Below are 11,615 nucleotides of genomic sequence, written 5' to 3'. Positions count from 1 at the left end.
GCTGCCCAGCTCGATAGAAAGCAGAAAGACTACAACACCCACAAGGCAGAGCAGAGCTTTCCTGCTCCTCTTCCTGCGACTACGAATCAATTTGTCACTGCTAGTTGTGTCAAAGGTTGTTAGAAGTGCGGAGGGAGCAGAACGCTTCCTTCAGGTGCGTGTGCTTTATTTAAAACTTTTGTTTTGGTCACAAAAGCATGCTGCTGCCGTTACTGCCATGCTTTCTACTAGATGCTCTGACTGGTGCGAGGGTATCTGGAGTTAAGAAAGGACACATTCTGTTCTTTGGGATTTTTTTTCTGATTTATGCCACTATACATAGCATTTTTAATTATGGAAAAGAAAAACAATGCAAACAAAACCGCTAGCTTAAGGAAAGTGACCATTTGCCTTTCTAAGAACATTCTAGCCAAGAATATCAGAGCATTTTACAGAGACTGATGAAGAGTCTCAGTCCCTCTTCACATGAGTAATTGTTTTCCTTCAGTTTCTGTAGTGTTCTAAGCACTGTGTTTTAAGTTATAGAGAAGTTACGTCTTAGCACTTTAGAAAGTTTCTCGTGCAATCTGTCCTGAGAAATCCACAGTCTTAAGTTCCTAATCCTTCAGCTGCATACCCAGTCACCCTGGGTTTTACCAGCTTTGATGGGCATGCTGGGCTGAAGGGTCAGTACATTAAAATGAATGTTAAGTTCAAGGTCTAGATAGACAACAGGGGAACTGGATCCTACGAACATCTACTTCAAAGTGTAAGTTTGTACAAGCAGCAGTACCCCAGTCTTCGTGAATATAATGGACCACTTCTGTAAGTCAGTAGTGTGAGGTTGATGGGAAAAAGGCAATTATTCTGGAATATATTACAGAACTGTTACATGGAAGGCATTAGAAGTACTTACCAGCCTCTACTCAGCACAGATGAAACTTGCTAGTATCTGGTGTGGGGGCTTTAAAGAGGATGTGAAAAATAAAAATGGAAGAGAATGCAGAGGAGAACAATGAGTATGATGAAGTTTTGGAGAACACAAAAAACAGCTGAATGCAAGACATTGTGGCCATATTTACACTGTGTTGCTGGGTCTGCTTGAGTTATAGCTAACGGTCACAGAACTAAATGTCTTCAGACAGTTCCATCCACAGCTGCAGACTCAAGGGCAGATCTTCCTGTCTGAATATCTGCGCCTGGAGAGCTTGCAGACTAGAGTATGAGGCAATAAGCAGACAATGTGAGCCATCAGTGGCTTGTGCTCTGGCACCAGTCCTGAGCAAACAGGATTGCATAGATGTAGCTCATAATAATAGTAGTCTTTCAGTGACAGGATGAGAGGCAGCACAAACTGAAACACAGGAAGTTCCATCTGAATATAAGGAAAAACTTTTTTACTGTGAGGGTGTCTGAACACTGGAACAGGTTACCCAGAGGGGTTGTGGAGCCTCCATCCTTGGAGATATTCAAAAGCTTCCTGGACAGGGTCCTGGGCAACATGCTCTTGGTGACCCTGCCTGAGCAGGGGGTTGGACTAGATGATCTTTAAAGGTCCCTTCCAACCTCAACCATTCAGTGAGTCTGTCATTCAGTGTGTAAAAGTTGTTAAAAGGGTCATCATAGCAAATCAGCCATTAGGTCAGCTGAGAGATAAGTCTAAAAGTAGTCAATTTAATGAGCAATAGAGAAAGGTTAGTATATATACTAGTAAAAATATCTGATTACAGATATTTTGCATGGTTTTTTTTAAGAACTACTGTATGTTTTTTAAGAACTACTTAGACAAAAGTGTCTCAGCGCTAATCCAAGTACTGCAGATCCCTGCATTGAGGATTTTGACTTGGTCAGGGTTGAGTTACCCTTGTCCCACAGACTGCATACAGCCTGCCACAACAATTAATTGACCAGCTCCTTGACACCTTCTTTAGTGATCTCTAAGGCCTGGCCAAGGGCCTGAGGACTGGATGAGTTGTCATACTTGAGCATGGATTTAAGTGTCTGCATTAGGTCTGTGGTTCTCAAGCCAGAGACTGCACTCTTGAGAAGGCTGGAGAGTGAAGGAGGGTGTCCCGAAAGAGGAGAGTGAAATAAGGGAGGCAACCAGGAGGACATACTTGGACAACAGATGGGGCCTGAGAATGGAGTGGCAGCTGGGAGGAGGGTGGGCAAGCAGATCTGAAAATGATAGCTTTAGTCATCTTTTTAAATGCTCTTAACTCCTAGTGAAGTAAATGGGAATTTGGAATGAAGACAGACTCCAGTATCAGACCCCCAGTTATTTGAAAAGTTGAGGTTTTCTAATAGCAAAAGTGATTAGTTTTTATTAAGCACAGATAAGCAGAATAATTCTGTTCTGTTTGTTTTGCCTGCGTTCTTCTCCAACCTGCACTTTGCTATTCACTTTGTCTCTGCAAAAGTCTGTTTTTCTCTAAGTGCTTTTACTGCTGCTTCTGTTTACTACTGTTGTCCCTTTTGCTGCTTTGAAGCAGGGATTCCATTTTTATATTCAGTTGTAAAGTAATATAAATTTGCATAAAGTCATAAAGCCAACATAAATCTCAGAATCTAATGCCATACATTATTACAATAGTTGGTAATTGGACTCAAATAGTTTGGTTAATAGTTAAAATAGCTGATTCTTGAACTAAAAATTGACCTTGGAAACTCTTTACATGCAACAGTCCCCAGCATTTTATATGGAAGATTTGTGTAGTGTAATGGGCCTGAGGTGCTGGGAACCACCTTTACCAACTTTCTATCCATTTTCCATTTGGCAAGCAACTTATAAACTGTACGGAGGCTTGTCTATTAGTGCACTGGAGTCAGAAGAAATAAAAAGCCAGAAAACAGGCTTCAGAGTTGAGCTGCTGTGACTGAGGTTTGCCTTCAGTTTCAGGCAGAGAAGTGTCTACTTGGTGGAGTAAACAGCCCTACACTGAGATCTGTGATGTGATTGTACTTAGAGAAAACAGCTGGATTGATTTTTGTATGTCCTGTCTTTCACTTCTCTCTTGTTATCTTACCTATAATGAAGATAAATCCCTGGATGGATTGTTTTTGACTGGTCAGTGGAGCAGGTGGGTTGTTGTTTCAGAACATGGAGAAAGCTAAGTGCTCTCAAGGATTTATAGTAGATAGTTTGATTACAGTTTTACACTTAGATTGTACATTGGTATTTGATTTTTGAGAAATGGTTTTCATGAGAGCAGAGCTGTCAGCTCTGTGGCTGTGTGAGCTGTAGATAGGTGGTATCTCTGAACAGTAAGATCTTTCCTGTCATGGATTTTCATCATGTTAGTGTCTAGGATCTCCCCTTATGGAGCAGGATCTCTTTATAATTGGCACCGTACAAATTCAAGGACAAAAGTTGGTTCCTGTTCCAAATAATTTGCCTAAGTAGAAGGCAAGAAATGACATTTGGGTACAATAGACAGAACAAAGGAAGAAAGAAGAGGATAGCACAGGACATCATGAGAGGTGGCTGACATTCAGCAAGTGCCTGGCCAAGTGGCAGTTGTGGTCAGTCTTTCCCTCACAGACGAAAGATTATTATTGTTGATAAATATCATTAATTAGAATTAATAATCAATAGTTAGAGAAGTTAAAAACTCAGATGATTTAGACAGAACGTCTACCTTCTTTTTCTGTCAATTCCACTAGACAATAAATTAAGAAATAAAATGCAGTTTTCAATTATTATAAAAATTTCAGTTTCTTATGAATATTCCAAATAATATTTTTGAGGATTTCTTTGTCTTATACAAATGCAATTTTTGCAATTGTATTATTGCAGGCATTGCAGAAGAGTTATTTCTGAAATATTTAATGAATAGGCAGCAGTTGTGAATGAGGGAGCTGTTCTAGTTATTTTCATCCTTATTTAAGGACTTTTTCCTGTGATGTCATCATGTCATTGTCTTCAATTAAAGAAAAAAGAAGATGAAGGAAAATGGTGACAGGCATCATCATCCTCTTCATCATCACATAGCCTTTGTAAATGAATTAGAACTTGCAGGATCTGATCCTGCTGTCATTTGAGTCAATTGCAAACTCCTGCTGCCTTAAACATTGAAGAGTAGGACTGAGCGCTGAGCTGTGCGCTCAGAGGGAGCAGGCTTCTTTGATGCATGATTTAAATAGATGAACTAATTGATTTGAGGGGGTAGGAGGCAAGTTAGTGCAGTGGGCCAGTGAATCTTGTTGCTAAGACACTGAGGGAGTAAGAGCAGGCAGGGCGAGGAAATGATAGGAAGCAAATGAAAGTCTCCCTATAAATCAGGAGTGATGAGAATCCCCAGACATTAGAAATGTTTATCATATTTTTCATGTCTAATTTTACAGAATAAACTAAAAGATGGAGGGCAGAAAATTAAAATGTAGATGTTCTAGCTTGTTATCTTACTCTGCTTTGAGTGATACAAATAATCTCTCTTTGAAAAGAGTTATAAAATATTTGGAAGTTCTTAGTGGGAGCCTTCCCACTAGCTGTAGCAATTTTTGCTTTCTCCATGTTAAGAAAAAAGACAAAAAACATTGACAAGAACATCTACCTGTTCCACCAGCCATTCAAGCTGTAATGTACTTCAAAGCAGTCACAAAGTTTGCCTTGAGAGGTCGCTGGTGCTAATGGTGTGTTATACAGGTTTGGGAATATTTTTTCATGTTCTAGAAATAATAACCGAGGAATAATTCCTATCACCCTTCCCCCTCATCTCTGGGATGGGATCTTCCAATCCTCCCCTGCATTGCTAAAAATTAATGCAGATCACTTACCTGTTTGGGCTGTTCCTGTTTTAACACTGTACCCATCACAGTGTTACTGGAGCATTTTAAGACAGTCTTTTGGGATTAACATAGGTTTTATGCAAGTCCATCTTTTGTCTTGATTTCCCCAGAAGAATGAGATTTTAAAGGTTTTTCTATAGTTCATGTTTACGTTATTTATTCAATGCACATCTCTTGATATAAAGACAAGGTCACAGAAGTGCCACTAGTGCACAGCATGCATGAGGGTGAAGAACCAGCTGGGTGTGAGGTCTGTTAGGTCTGATATAATAATAAGGCAATTAAAAATATAGGTGGTGCTACAGAAGATGATGGAAGGAATGTTAACCTCATCATTTCTATGAAACTACAAATAATTAACTATGCAGCATAAAAAGGGAAGAAATGATACTTAAAAGCTTCTGAAAGAAGTGAAGGCTTGATCCAAACCATATTTCTTGTTAGTAGGTAGATTCCTATTGCTATCAGTAGGTTTTAAATCAGGCAAATAGCAGTCTTCTGAAGCATGCAACTAGTATGAATTCAGCATCCATGGGAAATCAATGCCTGCTGTGAAAACCCGCTCTACTCTTCTCTCGGTTGTGGAATCAAGATGTCCATCTCCCTGTGCCCTCTTCCCTATGCTGCCTTTGAGGTTCTGTGTTCTGCACTGCTGTTTGTATCCTCTCAACTCTCTCTGTACTTGGTAACATGGTGGCATTTTTTCTCCCCATCACCGAGTAGTACGGTCCTTTATGTGCTGCTTCTGCTACTGCTGCTAAATTTCTGACTATTTTTTCAGTGTAACTTTCCAGCAGACAAAAAGACAGAGGAAGAAGAGGGGAGTGTGTACTTTCACCATTGCTCTCAGATTAGGTAATAAGGTGAAGAAAAGGCATGCTATACCCTGGAGAGATCTGTCAATATTCTGATAGATGTACAGTCCAAGATTCCTAGTGTTTCTAGAGATGAAAATCCCTTTCCAGATGCAAAGTCAAGACTCAGTAAGTTGAGAGGGTAGAGTGAAGGCCAGAGGTTTGGACATCAGGATTGCTTTTGCAGCTCTGATGCTACTACTTGCTGTTCCAGCACATTCGAACTGTTAGCATTCACCTTTTGCTTCATGGTTTTGGACAAGTATCTTAATCTGTCTGTGGTTCACTTTTCCTTGTATACAGCTGTTTATATCATCTGAAATCACTGCACTGATGTTTAGTATCTAATCTGTTGCTATTTATAAATTTTGATATGTGGGATCCAAATAATTATCAGTTTTTCCCAGCACCTAGATTAATTTTTTCAAAGGCAGCTAAGGGATTTAAGCACACAATTGTCATTGAAATAAATCTTTTAGCTGACCCTGAAAAAGTCAACCTTGTTTATATTTAATCCTTTTTATCCCAAAAGTTAATAGGCGGATACACTTCATAACAAGTTTAAGCATTAGGCAGAATGGAGTCAATGCCAAAATACTCCCCTACTTTACTGAGCACAGGATTAGATTTTGTTACATTTAAGATATTTCCATTTAACAGTCTAACTTCAGTCCACACAGCCTTACTTCACTGTAACAAGAAATCCTGTACAGAACAATTCCAACTGCAAGAATGAATTGTTTTCCCCTCGGTGATCATCCCTCCTAAAGTGATCAGTTCTACAAGACTGGGGGTAACCACCATATTTTTCTTCTTTTTCAGTATATGTTGGATTTAACATGTTTGTGCATATTTTTTTCCTTTTTAATTTCTTTATTATTTCCTTTTAAAAGTGCCATTTAATTGTTGGATCAAGAAGAAATGACTTTCATAAAAGTATATTGAGGTTCACTTCAATGTGGACATTTCTTCATTATTATTTACAGAAAACTTGCCATATATTATAAGGAACAATATGATATGCCAAATCATTAAAAGTTCTTTAAAATGAGACAACATAACAGATTCATTTATATAACAGAAAGCACCTATATAGTAATATTGTAAATTTTGTCAGCTGTTACATTAAGCAGCTTTTTTCATCAGAACATTTGAAACATCTTTCCAGATAAATATCAGTGAGTGAAAGCAACAAACACGTGTCATTTCTCCTTTGCAAATGCTAAACTTAGATATTGAGTAGCTCATAAGGTTCCCGAGCTGGCAGGGGAAACTTGGAGAGATGAGGGCAGGGAAAAGTGGTAAGGACTGACATTAAAAAATGTGTGCAACGTGTTTTATGAAAGAAATAGCATTTATAGAAATTGTTGTTGCATTTGCAGAAGCCCTGATGCCAGCACAGAAGGATGATAGAGAGCCCCCAGTAAAACATGCTACAGGACTGAACTCTGGCTCACGTGCTGCTGGATAGGTACATGCTATCATGGGGTTCAATGGATGGCAGTGTTGCTGAACTGAAACATGAGAAAATGGATGAGTCAAAATGGTGCATCCTCATTTACGAAATTTGTTTCAAATTCCTGTGTTTTAAAATAGAAATTAATTCTTTCTATATCTCATCTGTTTTTTGAGCCTTTAAGTCACATTTGCGAGATTTTCACCTACGGCTAGTGGGCCAGGAACTTCTTAATATTTTAAATGAAAGCTGATGATGATGTGAAATAACATGCCTCCAGAAGCTTCAGGAGGCTGGAGACACAGTCGTCAGCAACACTGGAACTGGTAGGTGGCAACCAAATGCTAGGCCTGAGAGATCATAAGATTGTTTAGTCTTGAAATGTTAACTTTTAAAGCCTGAAACATTTGCAAATTTTTCTATTAGTCCTTCAATATATGCTGTGTATAAGAGTGTCCACTGATATCCTAGAGAGCTGAAGGTTTGAGTACCTGCTGGAGTAATCTCAGCTGATTCCACAGGTGGGTCACGTCCTTTATTTCATCCTCCAACCCCCAAATCTGCGACAGTGCAGTGTTTTCACCAATATTGCCTACCACGCACCTGCTTTCTCCAGTCCTACACCCTTGTTTCAAAAACAGTGAGTTCGATGTCTGTGGGGGCAATGCAAGGGGGAATTGTCTCCCTGTCCCACGCACTGGGGAAGCCCCAGTGCACAGGCCACCTCAGGACTGGCTTTCAAGAAACAATGCCCGTAAGACATGGGTTGCAGTCAGGAAAATGCACTAATACATTACTTTAATACACATTAATTTTTGCCAAAATGGCTCTGAAATATGTTTGGAGATGCACCCGGGGCTGCGCCGCGACCCCCGCCGCCGCCCCGCAGCGCCCAGCGGCACCTGTGCGCCGCCCAGTGTGCGCGCTGCGCTGCGCTGCGCCCCGCGGAAGGGGCGGAAGGGGCGGGCGCCGGCGCCGGCGCCGGGCGGGGTGGGGCGCTGGCGCGCGCCGGCAGCGGGAGCGCGCGGCCGCCGGCGCCGGGCGGCTGCGGCAGCGGCAGCGGCAGCGGGGGCCGGGCGCGGTTGCTAGGGAGACGGCGCCCGGGTGGCGGCGCGGGCCCAGCTGAGGCGGCGGCAGCGATGAGGCGGCGGCAGCGGCCCCCAGGCTCCCGCCGGCGCTGAGCCCCGCTGCCGCCCCGCGCCCTCTCCTCCTGCCTCGCGCCGGCTCTGCCCCCGTCCCCCGTCTCCCGCCTGCCCGTCCCCCCATGCGGCGGGAGCGGCCGGAGCGGGGCCCGTGCCGCGGCCGCGCCGAGCCCCGCCACCGCTCGCCCCTCCACCCTCAGGTCCCGCAAGGAGCCGCGGGCGGCGTCTGCAGCGACGGCAGCGGGTGAGGCCCGGCGGGGCGGGGGCGGGAGGAGCGGCGGAGCCCCCGCCCGGAGCCGCCGCGCGGAGGCCGAGGGCGGCCGGCGGGAGGCCCCGCGCCGCGCCGGGCCGCGCCGGGCGGCCTCTCTCCCTCCCTGCCTCCCGCCAGGCCTGGCGGCGTCCGGGCTGAGGCCTCCTGCCGCCGCCCCCCGCGGCCCGGCCCCGCGTGAGCCGCCGACCGCCCCAGCGCGCCGCGGCGGCCGGAGGAGGGGCGGCTGCCCGGCCCCGGCCTGCCCCGGGCAGGGGCGCGCGGGCTCGAGAAGCCGTGGGAGCAGGCGGCCGAGGCAGCTGGAGGCAGCGCTGGCGGCTGGTAGTCAGGAAACGCGGCTGGTTTCATCTGGTGACGATAAGCGCAGAGGCAGGATTTTGAGGGCCGCGTTACCGTGCTCTTGAAGAAGGCGTTCTGTGTCTGAACGGGATAAGGGTAGCGAGGAAATTAAAACGTGCGTTAACGAAAGCAAGGTGATTAAATGAGGAGATTACCTTTGTGTAGGGTAGCTGATGATCGCTGCTCACATCCTTCCGTTTGGCTTTACAGTGCAAATGTAAATAATAAGCTTGTCACTCATGGTGATAAAGATGAGGTTTGAGATAGTTTTTTTATGATCAGTTCGCTTAAAAAAGTTGACTCTCACAGCTGTCAGTTGTTCTAATTGTGATTTAATCCTTATGCTGTTGTATTTCACAAGAGCTGTACGTTTCTTCCGCAAGTTAGCAGATGGAATGCAAAATCTATACTGTGTGTTCTTAAGTTCATAAATGTGGACTTAAATTAATTCTAGTTGTTTATTGAGATACATGTGGTAAATTGACATGTTGTACATTGCTTCGGTTTTATTGTCTGGTAATGTGTTTCTGTGATATGCGTGTCCCATTGTAAACAGGAAGCAGGAATAGAAAGAAAATTGAAATACCTCTCATCTATGAACTGCTGTTGTGCATGCTGGTAGTTTTGTGTGCCTGGAAGTGTGCAGCATTCCAGCTCCATCCGATTTCTTATGCCTAGTGTATTTGTTCGTTGAAATGGATGCATCTGTCAAATAGTCATCTTTGTTTAGGGAGTATTCTTTATTAAAGAGATGTATCTTTTACTTGCTAAGGTATTATGAATGTACTATGGTATGTAAAACTGAAAGCTGCTACAAGTGTAGCTAATGTTGCCTATAAAATTATATTTGCTTCTTGCTGGAAAAATGGGTTAGTGGGGATGTCAAGGTCATTCACAAATTTAGAACAAGTTAACTGCTGTTGGAACATGTTATTTCTTCTTCACTTTCATATGTTCTTCATATACCAGTCCTGTGTCTGTTGACATTTTCTGGACCTGAGTTCAGTTTATCTTCTAAAATAGTCTAATACTTAGTGAATTTTAAAAGTCAACTATAAAGCTTCCTAAGTGAATGACTTCTTTAAGGTGTGCTTTAAAAAATCTGACAGCATCCAGACTCACTAATCAAAAAGAATGAGTACAAAAGATGTTATGAGGGTGAATGGACACCCAAGATGCTTTATGTCCAGATGAACTAGTAAGAAAATCAATTCTTACTGCCAGCTGCTGCGAATAAGATGAGTTCTGGCTTTCTGTTCCTTGATCTTGTAGGATGCCTTTCTCAATGCAAGTTTTTCCATTGCTGACATCTACTGATATTGGCTTTCCTAGCCACTTTACAGTTTGAAACTGATACATGATTAAAAAAAACCCACTTATAATTCTACTAATTAATACTATAAAAATAGTAAATAATAGAAATAAAACAAATTGCTCCTGTCACTTGCATTCTGTTACTGCTTTCATGAAGAGCAGAAGCATTGGAGTTCTTTGTAATAAGGAAGGCGGCAGCAGCATGTAAGTTCAGTTTTAGAAATAGGGCTTGGAAAGGAGGAGGAAAGAATTTTTTATAAACTCAGAAAAAGTTTTGAGATGTTACCAGATTGTAAACTGATTTGACAGACTGATTTCTCATCATGTAAAAAGATGTCTACAATGCTATTCAGACCTCACACACATCCTTCAGAAGGCTTACCTGTTTTTGATCGTAGAATCTGCTAGACACAAGGGGCTTTGAAGCACCAAGTGTATGTGGCTAGACAGATATGTATTTAGAAACTTGGTTTTTTTAAGTTTAATTTAAAAGGTTATTTTCTTCAAGGCATTATAAATGAGGAGCATGTTTGAGTAATAGTACCAATATTAGAGTTTAAAATTCCTTATATCTCTTAATGTGTTTTTTTTTGTATTTCCTGTGATTTTTTTTTTTTTTTTTGATAAGCTATTTTTGATAAGATGTATGTATGGTACCACAGAGGACACATCTGGAAGCATGTATACCCTGACCACCTTTACAAATCTAGGCTTTCTGATGCCATGACATGTAGTATTGAGTTCGATTTATTTCAGATTTAAGAAATATATTTGGAAGCACAGAGTTGAGCAGTAGAGCATCTCCTAAGATAGTTTTATTGTTTCGAGGTGAACGATTTGTTCATGAGATTGGCCATTATAAGAAAAACTCTTCATTAGCTGTCAGTCTTGGTTCATATATATATATTGTTTCTATATTTAAACTTGTACTTCAGCTAAGTGTCTTTCAGTTTTAAAGGTAGCTATTGTATTTCATTTTCTTACATGAGTTATTTTTGACTTTGCTTGCTGGCAAAGCAAGTTGAATCATCGTGCCACAATAATGCCTAGGCTTTACATGGTTTGTTGTGGGTCCCTTCTAGAATTTCATTAGAGTATAATGGTACAGAATACTGAAGCCTTTTGCAAATCCTGATGTAAGCCAAGGTGCTCATTGGTTACAGAGTTGAAGTATTAGAGCTCACTTTCCACATTCAGCCCACCCAGAGAGAGTCCCCTCACTAAGATTAATACTCTGTTCTGACTGTCTAAGTCAGCTTCTTATTGATTTAGATGACATAGCCACAGTATCAACCTTAGAGTAAAGCTAAATTATTTTAATAAAGACATCCTCTTAAGAAATTTAACGTATTTGCTCTTTTAAAGAGCCCACAAACACTTCAGCCAAACCAGGTAAAGCCAAAAGTCTGGTAACTTTAATCTAAAAACCATAGGAGATACCCCACTCCATCCCTTCCCCTTTTTTAAAGGTCAAA

General features: G+C 42.0%; 1 protein-coding gene across 6 annotated transcripts in view; it reads left to right on the top strand.

The window, feature by feature from the left end:
• ZC3H12B (zinc finger CCCH-type containing 12B) overlaps positions 1–11,615 on the top strand; it is a 42,426-nt gene that overhangs the window by 1,079 nt on the left and 29,732 nt on the right. The window contains exons 1-3 of one of the 6 annotated variants that reach the window (XM_064518514.1): positions 33–154; positions 6,293–6,414; positions 7,004–7,403. The gene's annotated coding sequence lies outside the window, so the exon portion shown is untranslated. Of the gene's footprint in view, positions 1–32; positions 155–3,734; positions 6,415–7,003; positions 7,404–8,066; positions 8,464–11,615 lie in introns of those variants that run through there. The other 5 variants (XM_064518513.1, XM_026096028.2, XM_026096025.2 and 2 more) reach the window with 5 other exon arrangements.

The sequence above is a fragment of the Dromaius novaehollandiae genome, chromosome 11, assembly GCF_036370855.1.
Source record: "Dromaius novaehollandiae isolate bDroNov1 chromosome 11, bDroNov1.hap1, whole genome shotgun sequence".
NCBI lineage: Eukaryota > Metazoa > Chordata > Aves > Casuariiformes > Dromaiidae > Dromaius > Dromaius novaehollandiae.
The sequence above is the reverse complement of the archived record's forward strand: the minus strand, read 5'-3'. Positions and strand labels throughout refer to the sequence as shown.